General features: G+C 33.3%; 1 long non-coding RNA gene across 1 annotated transcript in view; it reads right to left on the minus strand.

Moving 5' to 3' along the window:
• The window catches only part of LOC150094483 (uncharacterized), a 550669-nt gene that overhangs the window by 246887 nt on the left and 276125 nt on the right, over positions 1–27657 (minus strand). Inside the window, exons 5-6 of the long non-coding RNA XR_016550261.1 lie at positions 23307–23540; positions 14405–14490 (exon numbers count right to left, since the gene is read on the minus strand). This is a non-coding gene — a long non-coding RNA (uncharacterized LOC150094483). The remainder of the gene's footprint in view (positions 1–14404; positions 14491–23306; positions 23541–27657) is intronic.

Genomic DNA, 27657 nt, shown 5'->3' on the forward strand with positions numbered 1-27657 from the left:
TTCTTCACTCAAAATTTGATTTCAGGTCTGTTACAGAAATTCGCAGACTTTCATTATCGATCGGTTTTAAAATTACTTTTCGACAGGCTTCAATTTTCTATATGCAAATTCGCAAGTGCAAGTACTTGCAAAAATTACAAACATATCCTGGTCATTTTAGGAAAGTCCTTTTGCCCTTCCGAAAACTTTTTCATACTAGAAAATACTGTAAAGTTCCAAGCAAGTTACTGTAAAAAAACAGCAGTCTTATATTTCTTTGAAAATCAATTTCATCTTGAAAACCAGCCATTCGTGAATGCCAGACTAAGTATGCATGCGTATGTTTGTTATAGAAATAGTTTTATTCTATTTATTCTTGAAGGCAAAATGCAAACATTTCGTGAATCAGCACAACTGTTCTGAATATCTAAAAAACAGAGAGGACGTTTTTCATCTAAACGGATGATAGTACTATGAACAGCAAAGCGAATCATTCAACTAACCGTGGAAAACTGAATCAATACAATCCTTCACTCAAAGAACCTTCCAATCGAATTCACCGTTGAGTCAGCAAAAATTCATCCGGCAATTCATACACAACAAATATTCCACAAATATCGTGAAATAACCTACCAGAGTCCAGTTTTTATTGTATTCAGAAGCAATAAGAAATTATTGCTTCTGAATACAAGTCTGAATAATGAGTTAAAATATTTTAATACATCGATGAGCATTTCATACGCGATCTGATTTCCACTATGTAAAAAGTTCGTAGGTTTTTTTTTTTTTTTTAACGGTAAGTAGTCACACCAGAAATGGATTCTGCGTAATACTAATAATCTATCCGGACCCTCATCGCGTGTTCGCTTAATTTCTCCAATATATATATATATATATATATATATATATATATATATATATATATATATATATATATATATATATGTGTGTGTGTGTGTGTGTGCGTTAAATATACCAAGAAATTTTATAAACTTGATTTTAATCCTATTTTCCCAAGTAAGTTTCCGTAGTATAGGTAAATATAAGTTCTGCATTACTTAAACTTTGGTATCCATCTCAGGATCTGGCTCTCAGTTCCTGTCAGACCCAGTAAAAATTCAAAAAGGAGACAAGCAAGGTTGCTCTATCAGTCCACTGCTCTTTAAATCGGTTCTTGAACCTTTCTTACAAGTCAATAATACACATGCTGTGCGAGGAATAACAGTTCCTTCAACTAAAAAGGAAAATATGGTATTAGCATATGCCGATGAAGTAGTCGGAACTTTGAAGGATAATGATTCCATATATATATATTAGTACTTTGAAAAAATTCAGCAAAAACAGCGAATTAATTATCAATGCAGACAAGAAAAAATTAAGAGTTTTTGGAAAGGATCTTGGAGGCATATCTTTTGGACTAACCCCAAAGTTAGAACCCCTCATACTTGGAATTCCCTTTTCCACTTCCCCAATATTACCAGTCCAAGAACTTATATACAAGAACTAGAAAATGTTAGAAGACTGGAAAATAAGGCCGATCTGCTTTTCTTCTAAAGCCATAGTACTTAAAACCATAACCTTTCCTCCTCAGTTGTACATAGTAAATATTACAGACATCACAGAAGCTGAAGAAAAGCAATTGTATAATAAACCTGTGCATTTTTTGTAGTCTAGCCGATACAGAAGTTAAAAATTAATTTCTTCAACTATCAGCGAAGCATGGATGATTTGGACTTCCAGTCTTAACATTCTGCTATTTAAGCAATACAGCTTCAAAAATCCATAACATATTGCAAACTTATCACACATGTGCAGACCTTCTCCGGTACTACTTGGGTTTTCATCTTCCCCTGTTTAAAGTTAATGATTATAAAGGTACAAAAGCTGAGATTGTTCCTGAATACTACAACGCTCTGTGTTTAACTCTAAGACTGCTAAAACACTCCGAAATTGACATTCTTTCCATTAAAAAAAGTAAAATTCGGTATAAAGAAATCTTTAATCTCTTTCGCTGCGAAGTTCCACAGTTGGGTAATGACAACAATATTTTGTTTCATAACTTGATGAAGTTCCAAGGGTACCCTAACAGGAAGGATCTTGCTTGGAGAATTGTATATGGTCACCTTCCAGTCAATGCCATCAAATGGAGGTACTTGAAACATCAGAGATCCAATCTGTGACATCTGTTACCGATTGGAAACAGCAGAACATGTATTCTACAGCTGCCGTCTTGTTCTGCGTATTTAGAACAGATTATGTAAGGTGTTGGGCATGCCACTATTTACAATAGAACAGGTTATTTTTTTTTTACAATACCCACCAGCTGTCAGCAATGGTAAGAGAAATTTGATTTTTATAATTAATGAATTAAAATACCATTTATGGAAGGCTAGGAAAAAAACATGGATTTGGAAACCAACAATATGGCATCTAAATGCTTTATAATATTGTATTGTGGAAATTTTATTTGTCAGTCAGACGTTTTTTGTATTTAGAAAGAAGCATTCTAGGAGATATCAAATTTATTACTAGATGGTGTAGACCACCCACATTATGCAATATTCACCGGGGGGGGGTAAAATTCTGTCTATTCTTGCAATGAGAGTTTTTTTTTAAATACTTGCATCCTCTTAATTCAATGTAGCTTATAGTCAATCCCAGGCATGATTGGAGAGCAATCCCAGGCAGAGAAGGCCAACTAACGGCGGTTAACCCAGATGGGGCTAACCACCTGGGTATCAGTCATCTTCGCGATTTAGTTTCAATTGGTTTTTTGGTAGTTCATCTATATGAGATTCGTGAAAAAGGAAAACTGATACCCTTTGGCTATATGATGATATAAAAGAGCTGAGGCCTTTTCTCTCTCTCATGCTATCTATCTGTCTTTTTTTCTCCTAATACTATCAAGCTCTCTTGTATCCCTATACTAACTACTCTAGGCCTACGATGAGCAACCCTTTACTTTTCACCTCAATAAAGGTCGAAACCGGTTTGGGTAGTGACCCGTCCCTTAATGCATAGCATCATACATGTCTGCAAGGAGATGTGCTTTGCATTATGGGAAATACTAAGGCAAGTGACCAGAGCTTAGTCCACCTTTACCACGAGTTGCCTCAGACCTAAAAATACTTCATGCGCAAACAGCTTAGTTGGGAAATTTGGATTAAAACCAAGTTTATAAAATTTCTTGATATCTTTAACGTATAGTATACCCAAGGTAAAAAACATTCTACATGTGTGTATATATATATATATATATATATATATATATATACATTGGAAGAACACTGTAGAGATATCTCCTATAATAACAGGACTCGAGCTAGCGCTCTCTCTAGCCACATTCTCTTTTCAGCTAACTCAGACGAAGGCCGCCAACACATTGTGAACTAGACTCAAACTTCTAACATCCATGTGTGCTATGATGAACTCGAGAGAAAGATTGTCGAATCTAGGGAAATTTATTTAGATTCCTCTCATATCAACAACAGCCTGAGTTTCAATCTCTCTGACGCACACGTTGCCTCTGTTCAGTACTGGCGCACTCGCGACAGCGCGTAGTATACGTTTGTTTGGAACTCAAGCTCGCATTTTGTTTTCAAACACGTTACTGTCTTTTTGTACTTGTACTGTTATTACAATTTTAAGTATCTGTAATTCTTTATATACTTCTTTGATTGTGATACCTGAAGATGTTGATAAATTCAACGAAACTAGTGTACTAGTAGTATCTTTTCAAATATATCATGTCATCTTTTTATCTCTCGGTATCAGTCATTAAAGCTTTTTCATAATATTCCAACTGAGTAAAAATGAATTCTGAAAAAAAAAAAATATATATATATATATATATATATATATGTGTGTGAAAGAATGATCATTAACTCGGTTAACATATATATTTTTTTTAAGAATTGAATGACTAGAACCGAGATTTAAGTAAAAAGGTTTTAATATAAAAACACAACTATTTTTGGCCTGTAACAGCCTTCATCGGGTGACATTATAAAAGAAAGAAAAAAGAAAAACACTAAACACTGAAGGTTAAAAGACTATGAACAACATAGTCTCTATCCATAATTGGCATGAAAATACAACTACAACATTTTCATGCAAATTATGTATAGAGACTCTCTATGTTGTTCATAATCTTTTAACCTTCAGTGTTTAGTGTTTTTCTTTTTCTTTCTTTTATAATGTCACCCGATGAAAGCTGTTACAGGCCAAAACTATTCGTGTTTTTATATTAAAACCTTTTTACTTAAATCTCGGTTCTAGTCATTCAATTCTTCATAAACTATATATATATATATATATATATATTTATAAAATTAAAATTTAACTGACTAGAACCCGAGAAAGTATAACAAAAACCTTTAATAAATCACGACTAGTTTCATCGGTGTTCCGACTTCTTCAGGTGAGTAAGAAATAACATAAGACTTATAAAAATAACAAGGTAAAAAACATGGACTTTCCAACTTAATAAAAAGAAGCAGAATAGTAACAGTCATATTTGAATAGGTGACCGCGTGCAACTGTTGGCATGAGCTGAATGGGAATCAGGCAAATTGTAACTTAGATTGTTGTTCAAGTGCGAAGGGTTCAGAACTATTTCTTTTGATTCTATAATTCGTCTTTCAAATTAATCCTTGCATATATATAAATTGGTTGTGAGGTCCCAATCAACTTGGTGTGGCCGTTATTCGAGGTTAGAGTTTGCGGAGAAGAGAACATGACTGGAAAGGGCGCTCGCTAGTGTTCTACTGTAGGAGATGTCACGTCTATGTTCCTCAAGCCGAAGTGAAACAGATTTATCTGTCTGGCCAAAATACGGTCGACGACAGTCGCACATAACTTTATAAACACCAGGAAAATGCAGTTGGTTGTGTTTTGGTTTGGTCGACTCAGAAAAAACGAAGTTTTGGCAGAGTAGTATAGTCGGTCTTTATCTTGTTGAATTTCTACATAATCCTAGATAGTTTGGGGGTAAGAGAGCTGATAAATGGTAACTGTATATGAGTGATAGGGTTGGATTCATCTTCTTGTCGAGGTTGATGGCGTGGTCTCAAACGTTTAGTGATATTACGAGATGAATATCCATTTTTTAAGAAGGTGTTTTCCAGGAAGTTAAGCTCTGTTTGAAGGTCTTCTTCTGTGGAAGTAAGACATCTTGCTCTATGGGCAAGGGTGGAGATGATGCCCAGTTTCTGAGCAGGGAAGTGATGAGAAGAACCATGCAAATAGCTATCAGTGTGGGTGGTTTTTCGAAAAATTGAAAATTTAAGACAGTCAGGTAATCTACTGGTCTTTAAATCCAAGAAGGGGAGAACGCCGTTAATCTCTAGTTCTGATGTGAATTTAATGTTCTGATGCTGATTATTTAAATGGTTTAGGAAGTTTTGAAGTTCCTTTAAACTATGTTCCCAGATAAGGAAGACGTCATCAATGTAGCGTAACCACAGTTTAGGTTTTTAAAGTAGCTATAGAAATAGCTCTATCTTCAAAATCTTCTAAAAAATGTTGGCTAGGCCTGGGTATAAAGGGCTGCCCATAGCTAACCCGCTAGTTTGTTTATATATTTTATCTTCATAGCAGAAATAGTGGAATTGATGCAGTGAGTTAGAACAGCAAATATTTTCTTAGATACCTTGTCCTTAAGAAGAGTCAGAACTTCATCTGTAGGTACATTCGTAAAAAGAGACACGATATCAAAACTCACCATTCTGTCAGTCTATGAGATTTAAATTTTTTATTCTTGAGATGAAATCTTCAGAGTTTTGCTTAAGGAGGAGGAATTGCCAACTAGATATTTTAAAGAAGCTGCAAGATATTTAGACAGATTGTACGTAGGTGACTCAATACCTTCCACAATAGGTCTTAAAGGAGTGTCAGCCTTGTGGATCTTAGGCAGGCCGTACAAACGAGGAATGAGGGGATGGAGAGCGCAGAGAGATAGTCTTGTGTGTCTAGGAAGTTCGGAAGTTGATTTCAGAAGATTGTTTGTACGGTTATGAAGTTCTCTTAATAAAATGACGTTCTCTTCTCCGCAAACTCTAACCTCGAAAAACGGCCACACCAAGTTGATTGGGACCGCACAACCAATTTATATATATGCAAGGATGAATTTGAAAGACGAATTATAGAATCGAAAGAAATAGTTCCTGACCCTTCACGCGTGAACAACAATCTAAGCTACAATTTGCCTGATTCCCATAGCGCAGTAATCCAATACTGTCGCTCGAAAATTAGCTGTCACACACATTCAACTCATGCCAACAGTCACCCAACGCAGTCACTTATTCAAATATAACTGTTACTATTCTGCTTCTTTTTATTAAGCAGGAAAGTCCATGTTTTTTACCTTGTTATTTTTATAAGTCATATGTTCTTACTCACCTGTAGAAGTCGGAACACCGATGAAACTAGTCGTTATTTATTAAAGGTTTTTTGTTATACTTTCTCGGGTTCTAGTCAGTTAAATTTTAATTTTATAAATATATATATGTGTGTGTGTGTGTGTGTGTGTGTGTGTGTGTGTGTGTGTGTGTGTGTGTGTGTGTGTGTGCGCGCGCGCGCGCGTGTGTGTCAGATGACAATTCACCGCGTAACCACACTAACTACAAATTTAATAAGCTTTATTTACAATATTTTAGTATACAGATAGTATATGATAAAATGCCTTTTACAATTAATATTACTTTATTTCAATTTACAATTATCAAGACAATAAATTGAAATATCGCCATTTACTTTATTAAAACAATTTTGAATAAATTTCTTTAATGGTTCAAATCATTCGTTATGGTTAATATCTTAAAATCAAAAGTGTTCTAATTCTCAAGATATTTAAAACATTACCGATTTTTAAAGTATTTAAAATTATATTGCAGTCTTTCTCTTCTAAACGCCCTTGAATACCTCAAATTAGGATAAAATTCATTCCCAAAATCCATTGATTTGAAATCTTCTGAATAATATGCTCATGTTATTCTGGATAAGGTTCGAGTTTATTAAGCTATCTAAAAATATTTCAGACTGTCTTTAAAAAAACGTTCTTTGATTATACTACAAGATAAGAATTGACGCAATAATCAGGAAATCAGCCAGCAGTTTACTTCAAAGAGCAGAAAAATAGTCACATATATTATCCAGTGAGAGGCGTATGAAAGGTTGACAAAGTGTTCTCGCATGATACCAAAATAAAAGACTATAAATCTGCGAACCCAATACCCGAAAAGATAAACTACCTTTCATCGGTGTCGTTCACTTAATGTTTCCGTACGTGTAAACTAAGAAATTATTGACAGGTGAGTCATTTTACACCACTCACCATGTTGCTGCTGCTGCTTCCCTATGAAATATGATACAAAACTTGGTTCCTTCTAAACGCAATAGAAATTGCCTGCAATGGCTCACGGAACCACGAAACTTCATGAACGAGCTTAATAACGTGTTTTATAGTCTCTTAGATAACTTGGAAACTGTGCAACAATAGATTACATACCTGTTACAATATATTAAGGTACTTCCTCAATATATTACTTACTGGACAAGAATACGATGGCGAACATGACAGTTTCATTAGATGCAATGTTAGTGGTAATAGCTTTTAACACAACACAATTTCCCTCGAGCAAAATACAAACATTACAATTTGCAGCTAAAGCAGCATCAAGTTATTACTGGATGTGGCGATAAAAACGGCGGTTTTAAATGACGAAAAGACCATATTAGCATTTATTTATGAGGGTTAAACACAGAGCCTCAAAACCGTCGGAGACCCGGTAATCCAAACGATCGTAATAATAGTTCGTGTAATTTATCATTATCCATTTGTTCACTCTTTAGTGGGATATTCCCGATGTATACAAGGATACAAATAAAGTCTGCAACGGTGTATCAAAACAAATTTGTTTTGTATACAAGTGCAGTTTGACTGAATAGAGCAATAAAGTATTTTTTTTTAATTAGAGATTTAAAATGCTTTTGGTGCACAACTATAAGCTAAAATAAAATTGCTTTTTTCCGAAAGCGATCTAAATGATTAAATGTGTTGAACTTAATAATCCGTTAGGAAAATTGATGAACCTATGTTTCCACTGTCGTAATAAATATTCAATAGGGGCCTATGGACAACTTTAGTAATGATATTGTGGTAATCCCCCCAAAAATGTTAATTATTTAGAAAGAGGGGTGAAAGTTGAGGAGAAAGCAAAGAAAACCATATTTTAAAATAAAAAAATGCATTCTGTTGCACTGAAGGAATGAATTCCATTCCTAATGAATAAACTGAATTGCTATCACAGTTCCTCAAAGCTTCAATAAGCTTAGTCGATACGCTTTCTTCGTTGGAAAGATGTTGATTCAAATGCTGTCTAATACAAGCATCTCGATAGAGGCTTGTCAGTTATAAAAGCTCTTGCATAGTTTTCATGGTAGAAGAAACACAAACCGTCAATAGAATAAGCATATGTTACAGGAACGGAAGACTATGCAGATAAGATTAATCGTCCTATCATATTATTAATTAGATTTCCATGAAATCAATTTATGGGATGATTAGATCAAACTGATTTTAATATTCTCAAATATTAACTGTCTTCCAAGAACATCGCAAACACCTGCAACAGGGACTTGTTGAAAAGATAGGGCCTCAAGCGCGTAGAAGATACGAATAACATTACTTATAAGTTAAATGAAAGTGAGTTAACTGGCTTTCACTTAAGGAAAGATTGGGTTCATCCTACTAAACAGAGATCTACCCACTGTAAAGATGGTGAATACATACGATTATTAAATGAGAATATTCAATGCAAGTCTCCATAAATTCCATCCGAGACAAATTCTAGTTCACTGCTTCTTGCTATTGAGTTCAAGTCACCAAAGTGTCAAAAACTGAGTGCGTCTTGTCGGATTGGTTACCAAATACATATCTACTTGTGTTATCTTGTTAATTTATATGTTTGGCTGAATAAAATCACCACCAACGTATGATCAATTCACCTTCGGAAGGAACTAAATCTAATTCTTCCAATCCAAAGGGAGTACATCACGACTGAGATACAGTACAAGAGAGAAGTAAAATATATTTTCCTAATATAAATGGTCAGTTTATTAATGTTAAATGCTGCAGTCCTAATTTATAATTTATTACATTTCGAGCATACAGATTTTAAATCGGCAAATAACACATAAAACTGTGAGATACAATTGTTTCAAATTACATAAATTCATTCTGCACCAAGGAATCAACGTTATGGAGTATTTTCCCAGAGGATGGATTTTCTATTCCTTAGTAATAATAAGCGCACTTTTAAGTAACTCATTGGTCAGTACAAATGTGTCAGAAGTTACAGAATAATAAATAATAATAACAACTAAATCCAGTAAAGAGAAGTTATGCATGATACACAGAGACATACTTTTTCTTTTTTTCCAACACTTCATAGCCATCACGCTTGCTTTAACGTTTACATCAACACGTTCGAAGCAAGCATACTAGTAATATTTAAACTCAAAAAATATTTTGTGAATCGATTTTATATCGCCAGTAAAGTTAACACGGCGTTTTGTTTTATGTTTATTGTAACATAAGTTGTAATATGACATAACTTTTGACTCTCGATCTATTTTTCCTTGCCAGACCCCTAATCGGTTATCACATTTTTCCAACCACTATTAAATCTCGCTAGAACGGATTTCCACTATAAGTTCAACATCGGTAATACATCTTGCCTCCTGTAGATTGCTTTCAAACTTAACCTAACTCTTTTAATGATGAGGATTTAACTTGACTAGACAAAATGGCACCGGTTCAATACAACTGTCATATTATTTGGGAAAGCTGACAAATTAAAATTTATTTATAATCGAATTATTATAAGGGAAACTATATATTAGCTGACTACATAATAAAAATTAATGTTGCTCTCCTTCCTTTAATGTTCGTACCTATCACAGAATATTGCCATTTCTAATCCGAACAGATATGTTTCTACGAAATATCGTGATTAGCAAAATCAGCACATATAGCTCGTGTTTTAAATTACAACCAATGGATTAATTGCTACCTCTTCTCTCAAAGATGAACACGAAATGTTTCAATTCTGGTTTGACGTGATTTTTAATCATCAGGTACTGCTATTAATTCAGGATTTTTTTCGTGAGGTTTCATCAACAGGTAGTATTGTTAAATCGGTTTAACGTGTCCTGTGTGAGTGACAGACACTATGATTAAATTCGTTTTCTTGTAAATAGTAAATAATCTTGCAATATTTGCAACAGATATATTTAAAATAAATTAAACACGCCAAGAAATTATTATTGGTTAATCCTTTATCCAAAGCAAACAATGTCTGCTCGTGAAGTATCTTCACGACTGTGCTACTTGTATATAGAAGGCTAATGACTTCACATCAATTGCCCTAGTATCCCATAATGCAAAGCGCATACTATTTCAGATGTGTATTATAATGCAATGGAAAACTGTACACAAAAAAAATGCACTCGTTCCAAATCAAAATATAATCGATGAAAGTACCAATAAAACAATACAAACAACAGCCCTGTACAAACGCATTTTAAACGAATTAAAAAAAATAAAATATAAAATATTTTTATTTTTCAATTAAAATTCATAAAACATAACATCTTGGGGAACTCGTCTAACATATGAACCAGACAAATAAAGCACGTTTTACAAACTCGTTCTACAAATACAAAAGTAAATGAGGAATAAAATATGACAAGAAATCCTTAAATCACAAATGTTTAGTTTTAGTATTTTTCTATTCCTTTTGAAATTCTTGCTATTCCTGAGAGATTGTTTTCTCCTATATTTATGTATAATTCGTCCCTCGAGGCATAAACGCTTTTCTCTCAAGACGGAAAAATTTTAAAGCAATTCATTTTATTCACGAGGCCTATTATTATTTAGAAATTGCCATTGCAGCAAAGAAAACATGAAAATATTCTGTTGAAGAAATGAAGTGCCCGCAATGCTTCAAAACTCTTGCATGACCACAAAAAAGCGAACACTGGACGTTTAATCGTGAGGACACGTTTTGCCGATAGTTTTTCCATTTTTACTGTCGCTATGTAAAAGATGCGCAAAAAATGCAGTTTTGTGATATAATAATCCAAACTGAAACAAACGTACTTTTCTCTTTATTCGTAAACTTCGTATTCGATAATGGGGTGTTACAAAATATATTGCTAAGGTGAGAAATCGGTTGATGTCCTACGTCTGTACTTTAATATATGTAATTAATGTTCTTCTGAATTATATGAGTGTTTCATAAGTTTCTACAATCCCTATCTTCATCAATTTGTTTTGTCTCGTGTTTCCACTTTCAAACTTTAATGAAATGAGCACAATACTGCTAGGAGAGGAAGAATATTCTTCTGTACTTTGTCAACTGAATACAATTTATTTGTTACTTTTTCTATGCGTCCATATTCCAAAATGTTTCGTATTTGATCCATGATAAAAACAAAGACAAACTCATATTATCTCGATAGGCGTATGTTCCATTTTGATCTAGATAACTCGATATAGTTGGTGAAAAATTTACCATACAAGATTTAGTTTCCTAAAATATTAGGTAACTATGCTTCAAAAATGATTTCTCCATTCAAGCAATGCAAGATGTTACAGTTTTTATGCGTTGTGCAATCTTTGATATTTCTGACCTTCATTTTTTTTTAACAAAAAAGGTTTTATAGCTTTAGAATATAATTTATCATCACCAAATTGTTTTTATGATAATTGGAAGAAAGAAAGAAAGAAATATTATGAATTTTACTGCCCCGTGTTTTCATAAAGCAACAACTTTTGTATCCAGACTTTTTCCAAGTGTTCCACTTGAAAAACAACTTCACGCCTAATTATATCATCACAAATGTTGCGATGACATAATTACGCTTAACCCACAAAATATCTTTTAAACAAAAAAAAAAAAACTTCTAAGTGTAAATCAAATGAAACATTAAAGTCTGCAGCTTGATTTATTCCGTAAACATACAGAGTTATCCCATACGAGTATTTCACCCAAGTAATGAGCAAAACGTGTTGACATAATTACGCTTAACCCACAAAATATCTTTTAAACAAAAAAAAAAAAACTTCTAAGTGTAAATCAAATGAAACATTAAAGTCTGCAGCTTGATTTATTCCGTAAACATACAGAGTTATCCCATACGAGTATTTCACCCAAGTAATGAGCAAAACGTGTTGCACTTGATTTAAAGTTAAGCCTGTGATACATTCATTATATTTTGAATTCATCCTGTTCATATAAAATCCACGTTCACAATTTCGTGATGCAATCAAAACATGTGACCATCTGGTTATGAGGACTTCCGTTGTAATACATTCGAGGGTGAGAAAAACATTTGCTGCTGCCTTTTCGGTTTAGTTATCCCATCTCATGAATACCGAATCGGTAACTGAATGATTACATATAACATTTCTCTGAATCTGACTGTGAACTTATGCAAGTAATTAACATCACTTCTCTTCCTTATTAATTCTACGGGGAGATGAGACTCACTTTCATCTGTGAAAGTGGGATGTGAATACCGGGTATGAGTTACGCAAAACCCGCATGCAATCCAACAAATTCCTTTGCATTCACCTGAAGTTATTGTCTGATGCGGGTGTACAGCTTCATTTATCATTGGACCATTCTACTTCGAGCACATTCGCCAGTCGGGTCTTGTGACTTTCTCAGTTACTGCCGAAAAAGATCGCTATATAATAACCAATTTTGTTGGTTATTATGTCAAAATGTATAAATATAAAAAATATATAAAACTATATATGAAATCAAAATATATAAAAAACATTTTTCATGCAGGATGGGGGCTCATGCACACATTGGTCGATCCGTACAGGAGGTTCTTCGAGAACATTTCAACCAAGCCACATTGATCAGCCATGCGTTTTCCAATACATGACCGCCTTAATCACCTGACTCTCTGTGACTTCTTGCCCTCATCCTGATAACTTGCCAGTGCGGAAAGATAGCATATAACGCAGCATGTATGCAACATCAGTCCCGCCTGATGTTGCGTACATGATGAACACAGAATTCAACGGCAGAACACAGCGTGCAAAGGATGCAATTTGTGGCCTACTGAGAAGGGAAGCACATTGAACAGCGCAGCCTCCTGTGATGGAATAATGGAAGTGAATAAAAATGTGTTATTTATGCGTGTGTTGTTTTTCTTACACACACACAGAAAATTACATCTACATTCGGTACACATGCAGTGCCCCTTGATGGTAATTTTGGAACTACTATTTTTTTTTCTTTCTGATATCCATTCCCTATGACGCACAATGTATTCCTGCAAAATTTCGCAGCGTTTCAATTAATGGGTGGCGCTCCACAAGGTCATAAACAGGAATACTTTAATTTTTATCACCATGTACATGTGCACGCTGGGCAATACAACATACTACATCCCACTCTGGCACAAAAAAGAGGCATTAGCAGAACACAACGTGAAAGGATTTAGAACACTTGAACAATAAGAAGCAGAACTAAGAACTGAAGCACCTCAGGGGAAAGGAAAATCCTGCAACAGAATGAACCACTGAGAATTTGACAAGTATCCTATAAAGTGATGAATTGTATACATAATTATGCATATTATCTATTTCACGATGCTGCAATGATATTGAGAAAGAATGAATTTAAAGGTTAACTTCAATCCTCCACGCAAAGTTTCCTTATTTTTGGGTCCACTTAATTACTCACACTGAGCTATTAAAAACTATACAGATTACAGATTAAAAAATTTACTGCCTGTGTGGTACATGCTACTCAAGACAAACAGGCTGCTCCGGACAAATTCGCATTGCATAACACGTCAAATATTTCGAAGCAAAGAAAACATTAACTCGGGTGTAGCCTTCCATAAAACAAATTAAGATCAAGTGATCTGGCAAAACAATCAAGATGACCTATATTGCTCACGATAGTTACATTTGGGAATTTAAGGTGGATTCAGAGATGTTTCGCATCCCCCCCCTCACCTAATCAAGAACTACATTAACCATGTTTGCTTTGGTCTTATCAAGTATCTGAACCACACGGGCCTACAGTAGGATATAATGTTTTTCGTTAGAACAATACCTGAGGTGAATGATATTTTTATGTGCATATAACTGAGTATTCAAAAGTTTTTATTCAGTTACTGCTGTTGAATGCTGTAGTTGGTTCTGATTTTAACATTTTAATTTAGGTATTTTTCTCTCTGAAGAGAGAGGGGGAGGATATATTAGGATGAAAAAATCTTGTAGAGTTTTCTATTCCTTTCTTTTCTCTTCCTCGTTTTTGTTTTTATAGCCGTAATCCCTGCATACTTTAACATGGATACAAATTACAGGTCTAAGAGGAATTTGATTCCTACTTACCGACATTGGATAGCATCTGCTTGAATTCGGAGAAAGGGCTTTCTTCCAAGCTGATATTTTTAGTCAGGGAGTGCCCAGCCAATCGTCTAAAAGACAAGAACCATCACTAAATTATAATCTCAAGGTTGTAATATCAGTAATTCTAAAGAAAGTAGCATTGTCAGGTTATAATGTGTTCGGAATAAACTAAGATGTACTAAATCTGATTGAAAAACATGTTGCACTGAATATATATTATGAGGCAGTTTAATTTTAAAGAACGCAATGAAGTGTGTTATGTTCTCAAAATACGCTACTAGATGAGAAATATTTTTGTTAATTTTTCATCATGTGACTAATAAAAGATATCTTTTGTTTCTTTACCTGAAATCCTTCTCCAGACCCAATGTTGTTACAATATTGTCAACCATATGAAATATCTAACTCTGTATTCCAACCAGCTTCATCCCATGAAAATATTTTTTTTCCGGAAAATAACTTTGTATATAAAAATATATTTCACTAGAAAAGATTTTACCTGAAAGAACATCAATCCCTTACTGGGGGCATGAAGCTGCTTGGGTAAGTAAAACGTTTGATCTCTAGAGCAGTGGAATCAAATTAAATTATCCTTTTATCATACTAAACTTCGACCTTTCGGGGCGTGACTACCATTTTAAAAAATAGATAACAAATCTGCCAGTCTCATATAGTATAGAAGTAATAAAACTTTAATCTCACAGGTAATGGGCATTAAATTAAAGCAAAACTGATAAAAGATCTGGAAATAGATGCAACTACTAAATAACTCAGTGTAATGTAACACTAAATATTAAACCATGATTCTTTGATGTTTCATTTTCTTCAATCTCGTCTAGCAGAGAAAGAAAGGCCATGATTTAAATGTTTTAATTCATTATGATATACTCGTATATGAAGTCTCGGTGAACAAAACTATCCTCTTCAAGGATAACTGTTTTCCCTAACGTAATCTTTACGGTTCGTTAGATAACGTCTCAAGTATGTCAGGCGTGCAGCTAACTGTGGTCATAAGCAGAATGTTATTGCTAAGTCGAAGTTTTCAATGTACACAAACAAAATACACATTTTTCGGTGTAGTAGAAATATAGTAGAAAATACATTTATTATTAAAACTAGTTACTTTGTTAATCAGAATCTACTCAGCAAAGAGTTTTTAAATGTCGTCTTCAACAATTCTCAAGAAATCCAGAGACTGGTGCATATGACAATGAGGAAATCCATCACATCCCAAGTGACATTTTCCCATCATCACTGCTGCCAGAAATTGAAAAATATCTCGGAGGCACAGCATCAATCTCGGATGCTAAGAACTTCTCAGTTCAGCACTCAGGTAAGTAGTGGATAAATGTGTTGTCAAAACGATTGATTTTTCCTGAGATAAATTTGGAAAAAAAAATCCATCCAGGGTAACAATAGTTCAAAGAAAAACTTGGATTTTTATGATATTCTAACGTAGATTTCTTTCTTTAATTTTCGAGCTCTATGTTCATTCACCCACCAACACTCAGCGAGATTAGTTCTGGTGAGATTACTGCTTCTAATTTTTTAAAACGCATGTTGGAAGACTGCATTCGTTGCCTCACTGTTCTAAAACAAGATTCCTCAAGCTTTTTGACAAACGCATAAATTTAGTAAAATTTTATTGACCTCCTTGATCAAAGTGTGGCAAATCTCATCAAAAGATAATTCCTATTAAATACAGAGATAGCACATATAATACCAATAATTAATTCGTTTTACATTCCCTAAATAACAGAATTCGTTGACCTTAAATATTGCATAATTAAAATAAATAAAATTTTAATAGTTGTAGATACGCCAGTGCATTTTTTTTTTCTTTCAAGCAAACATATTTCACTTGAGAACACGCAAAAGTCCTTGCTTCCACCACAAAAGCGCGACTTGGCACAGAAATAGCAATATAGATTACCCCCGCGAAAAGCGTGGGGAAAGTTGACAAACTATGCTTGTATGAAGCACGAAGTTAGAGGCGATAAATCTGAAACTCCAATTTTCGCAAGACAAATTGTCTTTCCTCCGAACTCATTCTCTCCGTACTGCATACGTGCAAACCAAGAAATTGCCGCCAGGTGAGCAGCTTTACACAACCAATCAAATCAAACGGTATAGGTGCCCGTTGAATTATGGCAAAATTTGAAAGATGGCACGATAAACGAACTGCTTTTAAATAACAAATCCAGCTGTATCATTTCGGGGTATTTGAATGAAATGGCGAAGTATCGCTGCAATATTCATGAATTTTCCAATGCGCTGTTATTGCATCACTGTCAGAAGATAAAATTCAAGTGTATTTTATTATTTATTTTGTGACCTGCAACTGTATTTTATAGATAACCATATGCATAATGGCAAGAGAATAAATATTATGTAAGACACTGCGGTTTGTCAAAGAAATTCTATTTATTATATTCCATGAATACGAATCATACTGGTTGTTCGGCGTTTAGAAAACGCAATAGTAGAGCACGTGGAAAACATTTTCAAAAACTTGAGTGCTGGAAAGTATAGAGTTTATCTCTCCTGCTTGCATTATCTTCCGAACAACAAATCCACAGAATGTTGTTCTCAGTATACTCTTTTATATGAGATTTGGCTTTGTTTTGGCCAGAGGCGTAGCTGGGAGGGGGGGGGGGGAGTGGTCCGCCCCAGCGGCACTTTGAACATTTTTGAACTTTTGCAATTAATTCTAAAATACAGTCTCGAGAACTCAGTTCCAACTATTGTAATACTGCTTTTTTGATTAAGAATTACCTACATTACTATTTAATAGTAATGTAGGTAATTCTTCGACAATGATCATCAACGATTTTGCTAACACAAAAGCAGGAAAAATAACATTTTAGAATGTTGAAATTCAAGTTTTACTTCAAAAATAAACAGTGTTTTATTTATTTCCCTATACGTCGTTTTGACTTTTTGTAGTATTTTTGGTGTGTATTGAGAGGGGCAGCAAACGTTCTAGCTACACCACTGGTTTTGGCGTGTAGTGATCTTAATGTAAGATGTGTAACCATTTGGGATTTTTATAGCTAGTAAATGAAGCATTAGCAAAAATTGGCTAAAATCAGCCTCCCATGGATGCAGCCGTTTAGCGAGTGTATTACGCAATTAAGAAACAATGAAATTTCATACAGTATTCACAACTAAGTGAAAAGAAAACACATTAAGAACGTGATAATGAGTTATTTTTTGCGCTGTGAACTTAACAATGATCATAAAGGCTCTACTGGCTATTTGTTGATAAATTAAAATAATAAACTGACATTGTAATAAATCTGAACTGGTTAATAGCGTTAATCTGGATATTATTTGGAAGGAGAGAAGGAAATTAAGTTCTTGTTGTTCAGAATTGTCTCCCATTTAATAATTTTTAATTCTCTTAATATACGAGTGTGTTAAACGTACCATCAAAGTTTGTCTTTTTAAAATTCCACCCTTGATGCTTTTTAATCATTTCCTCAATTAATCGTCGCTCTGTGACAGCAATTAATTCCTCTGCTAAGATCAAATGATTGCTATCACAGAACGACTAATTAATGTGGTCTATCAAGTCTCATATTATTACATACCCAGATCTTTTCCCTATCTAGTGGGTTCACATAAATGTTGCTTTATGTAAACTTCACAAAGTGGCCCATCAAATTTACTGTTATATTATCATCTATTTCAATATCCCAGTTCATACTTTACTTTTCCTTAATTAACTAGTACTTAATATTATCTATCTTTTCTCCGCGCGTTACGGATCAAATTTCGAACAGAAATTCACTCAATTTACAAAAACCAAATCTTCTGTAATAAGCAATAATATGCTCCCTTCTCTTCACTATTCGACTTCTGCTGACATTATTATAATTACCAATATGCACTTCGATATTATGAAAGTCATCGTTAAGTCAAGCCCCTTTCAGTAATCCCAATATTGCACTTGATTTTCTCCATTAATACTTTAAGTTGCAGGAACTTATTCTTTAAGCTTAGTGAATTAGTATACAAATATTGTGATATTAATCAAGGTATACTTTAATATGGATTTTCTCCTATTAATGAGAAAATATTATCCAAATATATGATTGAGTATTGTAATTATACAAACAAATAGACTGCGGTTTATTTTGTTATAGAAACACTCATTGAAAAAAAAAAGGCTTAGCTTTATTCAATGGATATTGCATGAACAATATTTAAAGTCTTTGGAATTATTTTATTTATAGTCTCATCTTAGGAAATCCAAATTGTCCAGAAGTGCGATCTACAAAAGGTTCAGTACTGTTTAAATTTTAAACAGGTTTGGGCCAAATATTGAATCACATTAGTCGAAATTTTAAGAATCGAATTTTGGAGAAAACTTTTGCCGGTTGTATGCATCTTTGACTTCCTGAAGTAGAACAGACTGGAAATTATTTAAAGTAATGTACTGCAGTGAATGTTCTCAGCCATCTCCAAATATTTCATGGCAAAAATATTATTGAGAATCGATTAATATTTTTAAGTTTTCTGAAGTTTTCAATATATTATTCGTATTAATGTAAATGGAAAGAATATTCTGCTGAAAATAATGCATCACCATTCCTGAAATTTTTAATAAACTTTCAATTCATCATAGGATAAATTATTTCTCTGATGTTTTTATTAATGATTTTGTAACTTAATAATTTTAATTACAGCAATGTATTTGGAATTTGAATTCAATAAACTTTATGAATATTTTAATGGCGTAAACGACATTAAAATATTCAGATTTATAAAGTATTTTCAGTCCTATGTATCTAATTTGAAAAACATCCAAGTAAAGAAATTCTTTCCTCTCTTTGCATCATATTTTAATGATACCCATATCATAATGCAACATTCTCCCAATTTTACGTCTCAAAGAATATACACAGGTATAGAATCAGATGTCCGGAAAGTGCAAATGCAGTTATTCTTCTTTTACTATTTGGTTCTGCTTATGTTAAATGATATTCCATGGGCGAACATAGAATTTTGCAAATGAAGTGTCTGTCACTCACGGACAAGCAATAACACGGCACCTACTGTTTTAGATATCGGTGAATTTGTAAAATCGTCACCGAAAAATTCGCAGTAAAATCACTAATGAGAATTAGAATCTCATTCCTCATCAATACTGTTCTTATTTGATAAGGTTCAATTATTAACACTGTTATTAATTCATAAAATATAATGAAGATAAAATATAATAAAGTAAAACCAAGTTGACCTATTGCAGTTTCAATTATATTTTCACTGTTAATTTTTGTTTCTTGCTCCAAATCAGTGAAATTGAATAGAAAAAGAGACCTCTTAAATAAAATTGTAAAGGAGAAAAACTAAAACAAAATACTTGAAAATACTTAGAGTCCATTAAAAACAAATTTATAAAAGTGGCCACACCGATTTTTGTTTCGAGTGCAGGACAATAAGGCATTTTTTCTATGATATGAGAAAAGCTCGGCTCCACATTTTTCTTGGTTTAAATTTCGAGTATAAATTGATACGTTAAATGGTTCTAATAGCTGGATATGGTGCTGTCTTCCAGCCACTGGGTGTACACATGAGATGTGTGCAAAACCACCCATTCTTTTTTACGCTAAACTAGAGCGTGATTGATGTGTCAGTCAGCAACTCTCGATGGTCTCAGTCCGGTATTTTTAAGTACAAAGAAAGTTAAATGGGAGATATAAGTACCTTTTTCTTTCTATTCTTTTGTATGTCTTTGAGAGTGTGTTTCCTTTTTTTTTCCCTATCGAAAGGAGACTGGGCGGGCTGCAAAAGATTAATGCTTTATGTCAAGTTACTACGGCTAGACCGACTGGCAAAGCTTAGCTTCTGTTTTCAGTCGAAGACTTCTCATATTTCACCTTAAGTACAAACTTTACTTCCGTTCTCTATAATTAATGCCACTAAATACAGTGATTAGTCTTTCGTAAGGAAATTAAAGTAGATCATTCTATAAAAAAAACAAAGGATCTGGCTTCTTACTGGGCCACCAATAAACTTCAAGCCATTTCTTTCCAAATACTAAGTACTTAATGACCACAAAAGGAGAAAAAGAAGCACACGGAAGAGTTCAGAGAAGACACTGGACTTCTATCTTCTGTGCTACCGGAGATGATCAAATTGGAAACAGTACCAGAAATTGCAGTGAGTAAAGCAAACCGAAAGGCATAATGAAAGCGCCAAACTGACAATGGCAATATATTAACTGCCCTCCATGCATTCAACTGATGAAGATTATATACAAGTCACTCATTTCTTCGTATATAAGAATTTTGTGATAGAAATCAGAAACACTAAGGAGCACGCTTGGTTTACTATTTACGTCTTTATATAATTAAACGCTGTAAGACAATTATTAGTGATTAATCGTTTCACTGTCTGAAAGGTTTTTTTCAAAGTTTTTCGGTCTTCTAAGCGGGCAGGTAATAATTTATAATACCAACAGTAGTTGGTGTGAATGTCTACACAGGTGATAATTTTATTATAAGAATAATGGAAGGAGAAAATCGATACACTATGACACAATATCAAGAAAATAAAGTAGCATTACTTAAAAATTATTATAGTAACCTCCGCTAGAAACATCTCTCAAGTCGAATCTTAAACATACCTCCTGATTCTGGCATATGCTCTTTTCTAAATAAATGCTGACTGTCCGTATTCGTAGTCTAAAGACTAATCCACACATTGTGTAAATCGCATTTTCGGGCAGTGTTTCAAACTACGGTAGCAATTAAGTCAAGCGGATGGCATGATTTTATTGCTAGCTAAAATCAGCTTAAGTAAGTCATGTGAAAGTTATGCAAATTTTTAAATTTCTTATTGTACGGAGAAAATTAACAAGTAACACGAAAGTCAGATAATTTTTTTTAGAATTTCTTTCTTTTTTCTCTCACTTTGGTAAGATATCTATTTGGTTGATTTCTCTCTGGGAACGGAATCAGGGATAAGTACGAAAAATATCTTTTTTATTACTTTCTTTCTTTCATCATTTGCGTCTTTAATATGAAAATAATTTATAGCATCACTATTAGAATAATACTTATATGTACATATTATAATTATTATTCGCATACATATATTATATCAAAATAATATATCAGGATATCTATTAATTATTATAATTATAACGAATATTATATATCAGCTGAGAGACTTTTTACAAAAGGTACACGAAGCCGATTCTCCAGAAGTGTTTGGTTTTCGGAGGTGGTGGATATTATTGCCAAAACAATTAAGACTACGATACCAATAAGCATAATGGCAGTTAACGTCGGTTGTTCGTCTGGCCGGTTTGCCTGTTTGCGAGATGAAAATATCTTTCACCTTCGTATGCACCAAGATACGCTACCTTCACGTTTAAAGCCCTTATGAAGGCTTTTACTTATAGACGGGATTCGAACTTAGGTCTTTCCAACAAAAGAGCATCGTAGATACTAACTGAGCTACGGAGATGCAGCAGCAAAGTGGGTGAATAAAAATAATGTACGCAGTTTAACATTTTGAAACTTCGTTTCCTTAATTAGGCTGAAATGGAAATTAATTACTCGAACACCAGTTGTAAGATAATTTTGTTTTCTTTTAAATATCTGTTCACTTGTTGATTTGATTATATAATTCTATTATTTTAGTTGTGGGGGGGATAACATCAATCCGCAAATGTATTTTTTCCTATATTCATTTAATGCAGGGTAAATTTCAAATGAACTAATTGAACTGAAAAGCGCTCAAACACCACGAAGTCTACGTGCTCCCTTACAATATGATAATAACATGACCCGCGGCAAACTATTCCAGTAAAGTAAATAGCGCCATCTAGTAGAAAAAGAATGGCCATTTGACACCGACAAGATAAGCGAATGCGACAAAGTACAAACGTCAAAGCCCAATGTAAGGATTCAACATTGCAGTTATGCGTAGTGACGCGGAAATAAATCATCTCCAAGCTGTGCTCGGATTGCGTCCAAATAACGAATCTTAGCTAGTGATGTGAAACGAGACCACTGAGGCGATAATTCTGCGACACACACCGTTAAAATAAGAATAAAATAGTAGCATTCTACAGCGGAAATATGAATGAATAGCAAAGTTGGCTCTGATTTTCATTGTGAATTTCCGTTTTTATGTTCCGACACATGGAAAGAATGCACTAATATTGCAAAGAATATTATCATGTACACAAAAACAGGAAGAAATTGCTTTAGTAGCAGCGATACGAGTTGTACAGTTATCTAAAAATGCAAAGTCATGATGAAAACTTTTTATTTGCTTGTTAAATAAAAATGACTTATTTTGGGTGAATCGACCGCATACTTACTCTGTTAACTGAAGGTAAATAATTCGTCCTTTTATAATTTTAGAGAAATTATGAAATTGTCTTAATCTGATATTTCACAAATACTTCTCCTGTTCTTCCATATTTAGTTTATGTACTGAGTCGGGTTACTCATTGAGTTCTAGTTTATGTCTTCATGCTTAAATTATGTCCACTTTTTTGGGGGAGGGGTATATGTTTATGTCCCCTCAGCATCTCTGTCACAGTGTCAAGCATTTCATTCCATCCTCTTGCATCACAATAGCTTACATGTTTCTTAACTTTATGAAATTAAATTTAGAAATAAATTTTATTTAAAGCTTGTCTTTATAATTTAAGACTAATTAATTTCTTAATATAAAATTTTTCCTAAACTTAATTCCTTGTATAATTACGTTCAAAATGAGTACAATCCAGTGGTAATAGTCTATAAAAATCCCTTAAATTTTTAACATACACACGCTGTAAATATTGAAGGACTATCTTTATTGATACGTAAATATTTCAGTGTTTACAAGGATGAGGGGAAAGAAAAATATTACTTACTCTGTCTGTCAATATCCTAAAATGCCTGCAGTCATACAACAACTGTTGTTTTCTTTATTTATACAATTTTACTGAGAAACCAAGGAGCAAGCAATCGAAAGAGAGTACCGAGTAGAATTTCGATCGAAAGATGGCTTATGTGAATGAATATGCATACTCTTGTGAACCTTTAAATAATGCACTTGAACTTGTCTGTTCTACTGACTGAAGAATAAAGTTTCTTTCTATAAATACCTATTAAGTCGAAAAAGAAATGTTTTATCACAACAACAAATAACCAATGATAAAATGGATAATGACAATATTTTTTATTCCTAGACCACGAAAGGACTAAATTTAATGATTAGTAACTCAAACGAGCATAATTGCTCATTTATAAGGAATTACATAAAAAGCAAGAACATAATGGGAACAATCTAACAAAACAAATTACGTTAAAGTGCATGAAATCGTTCTCTAGAGAGCTATTAATTGGAAGTCAAATAAAACCAAGTTCTCTAAACAAGCAGATTTTCTATAATACTCTTTCTTTTATCTATTTATTTCTTTTATATTTTCTCTTGTATAGAAGAGAAACTCTAGAGCTATCGTAGAAAAACAATCCAAAATCGCATATAATCTCAGCAAACATTACTTGAAATTTAATACACATTACAAATGTTCCTAAATTGTGGATAAAATGTGTAATTACGTTATCGACAAACTATTTGCTGTATTAACATACTAACTTTGTTTTTGATTTTTCTTTAAAACTAATTCACCAAGAGAGTGAGAGAGTAAACATACCCTTAAGCTTGTTGGTAAATTAGTAAACAAAAACAAGCCTTTATTTTATTCATCGAAAGCCTAAGAAATAACAAGGATGTCTCCATCATTCACTACGATTCTCGGAATCACTACAAACAAATGAGTAAATAAGGATGAATATATGTGCGTGCGTATGGTTCGCTTTTATAGATATTTAGTTTTGAAAGAAAAAGGTGTATTTAAAACAAATAAAAATTAAAAATAAAATAAAATAAAATAAAAAAATTTAAAAAAGGTTGTCTTTAAAATTCCTATTTTTGTCCGCCAGAAATATTCTAAGTTCTTTGTACGGACAAAATGAAAATTGTAAATGAAATTGGCTACATTTATATAAATATATGTTTATTTTAAACCATTTGTCCAGCCATCAAAGCAAAAAGTTCTGTTCATAACATAACGCTTTCCTTATTATGTATCTTATTTATTACCTAAATTGTATTTATCAGTCTTCTAAAGTTATCTGTGTGGTTCAGTTTATTAAAATTAAGACCAAAACAACTAACACTACGAGGCCACTGTGATATTATATGTTAAATGGATATATTCGACAGCTAGTTTGTCTGTTTTGTTTGAGGATACCCAAGTACCCTCCACTTTGCTAACTTCGTTAGTCGAGTGGTAACGTACTCGCTCTGCAACTGGGAAACTGCGGGTTGGAATTCCTGCCATGGAGGTTTGTAACTGCTTTAGGCGGGACATGAATTTCACCTCTAAGTGTGAGACGACAGCCCGGTTTTACTGAAGGTCTGAAGTGACATGAAATTTTTCCATGCCTGGTCTCTAATATAAAAATTAAGTTAATCAATTAAATCTAATATAAAATCCTTAGCTCATCCACGGTGCGAATGTATTAAAAGATTCAAATCTATTGTGAATGGAAGTCACGTCAAAATACGTGTAAATAAGACTAAGTTATCTTAATTGGAAAGCCTTCGTAAATGTTTTCACTTACCAGCATACTAGGAGAAAGTTGCCAACACCAATCTAAACTAAATATTCCACATACTGCAAAACATCGGCTTATTAAACTCTCACTTTCAAAAAACTAAAATTTGATTCTGTGTATAAAGTTTTAATTTCACGGCCATTTGGCAAATGGCCGTGAAATTAAAACTTCGTTGTTAAAACGTATAATTAAAACGTACTTCGTTCACTAAAACTCGATCTCAAAATGGTGGTCGCTTAACTAGTGTCAAACAGCTACCAGTCGAATGCGAAGGTTCACTTATCTGCATAGATCAGTAATCACTGAACTTCCATGTTTTTGACGAACATAAGCCTGCTTCGCACAGTGGAAATTACAACTACCTCCATACTTCGTTCAAGCGGTAATCGAACTGAATGGGTTACTACACAAACAACAAAAACTTGGTATACATACAACAAGCAAAATAATATTCACACAAAACAAGCACTCCCTTCCCCTCGGCACACGAAAGCCGACACCATAACACCAGCAGAGTGAAAATGACTAAATTAAGGCTTAGGAAAGATAACAAACTTCCTGTGCCCTATTTCTGACATTCATATTTGCAGATTTATTCACGGGAATGAGCAAGTCGCAATTCTTCCTTCACGTATCATGGTATTACATGTAAGATAACAAGAATCTACTCCGCTTATAATATCAAGATGCGCACAACGTGGAAAATATTTTTGCGAAGATATTGTACTAGGAAATAAGTTTTTTTTTTTTTTCTTTCCTTTCAAGTTTTAATTTTCATGCGATTACATAATACCAAAGTGTAATCACTCATTCCCAATTCAACCAATTTTTAGACTACTAGAGAAACATACTAAATCTTAAATTGTTTTGTATCTATACAGTTTCCCTAACAATAATCTTTTAGTAAAATTTAAAAAGATGGAGCACTATATCAACTCTGAAAAATACAAGTTCATTTTTTTTTGTTTGAAAGTATAACAACGCAGTATCTCACGTGAAACATGACGTAGCGTGGGACAAAAGTATTATTCTTAAGCCTTCTAATTCTGAGAACGCTTATACTAAATTGAATATAAAACAGAAGTGGCCACGACAACCGTCCAGTATGTTTCTCTAGTAGTCTAAAAATTGGCTGAATTGGTCTATTACGATCTGCATTATTTTCAACTATTCCTAAATCAGCTTAAGATTATATTACTTGTTTTGATTAACACAGCCCATTCCTTTGAACAGAAAAAATAAATAATTTTGTGTTACCTAAAATCATGGATTCAAATTTCGCTGTACACCCAGAAGTTTATCTGCCTAAATAGTCTTTTATTGTCTGCAATAAAAGACTATTTATTGCAGACAATAAAATTGTCTGCAATAATTTGAAGTTCCAGAAATAAGAATAATAAAATAAAAATTAAAACGAGTATTTTAGAATGCTTCACAAAAAGAGAAACAAGGGTGTATGTAATCTTGTAAATAAATAAAAAAAGGGGAATGAAAAAATTCTTGGTTCTCTTCGCATACATTGCGATCTTTTATTTAGTGAAGAGCCGACTGTTCATGAGCCACGAAGCATTATTTTCACTTCTTAAAGATTAAAGTGTTTTGGAAAGCAGTAGAATATTAATATCTAAACGATGCCTTACATAAAAGCGCATTATAAAAACGGCATGGGCTGAAAGCTGTTCTCCAGCTGAGAAATATGTAAGAGTACATTATATTTGAAAAAAAAGCAAACTTGGAAGACCTGAAAACATGAGAGTAAAACACAAAATATTTAAAAGAGATTTTTTAGGCGAGAAATCCCTATTCTGTAAGACTTTTGTTATCTATTATAACTTTTATCTTCGATGTCTTGTTCAGCTGGTGTTTGACAAATAGTATCTCCCTCAGCTTTGATGGATTACGCTGCAAGTGAACGAGATTCACCAAAGAGGCTTACGCGTCTACAGTAAAATAACATTTGTGTAAATCTAATTACGAATTATGCTTTTTGTTCCAACTATGAATAGAAAAAATAAACAATTTCGTGTGTCTGATCTTCAGGGATTACAGGGCAGTTGGTTCAAAAGGTAATTGTATTCAAAATGGAGATTAAATTATGAAAAAATAAAATCACAATGAATAAAATAAAAACTGTTTTTGAATTATAAAAATAAAATTAACTTATAAAAAAAAAGATTAAAGGTAGAAAATGTAAAACGAATTTATAAAGAACAAGTAATTGTTCTTTATAAATTAGCTTTTACACCAATGCATACGAGTCAAGTAAAATTTCGTTATCAGCTCTGCAACCTAAAGTCATGTGCCCTAGCAATGAGAAGTCATAATACCGAACTAATGAAATCACGATCTCAGAGGAGAGCCTGGATAAATGCACTTTTATTAGCTCATTTTCGAAGAGTTGACTGGACTGTTTTAACTAACCTGCCTGTCCTCAGTAGGAGGCAGAAATTGTGATATTAGCCACTTGCGAGTCAAAAGTTATAAGTGAACGTTGTCAGAGAAAGATGATATTATTTCCGAATTCATTAAGTTTAAGACAGCCTTTTCTGCTAAAACAAAGAAAGCAGAGTTATTCCAGTTGACACCGCTATAGAGCTA

The sequence above is a fragment of the Typopeltis vanoorti genome, chromosome 22 (assembly GCF_054136105.1).
Source record: "Typopeltis vanoorti isolate ZY-2024b chromosome 22, IOZ_Tvanoo_1.0, whole genome shotgun sequence".
Classification (NCBI taxonomy): Eukaryota; Metazoa; Arthropoda; class Arachnida; order Uropygi; family Thelyphonidae; genus Typopeltis; species Typopeltis vanoorti.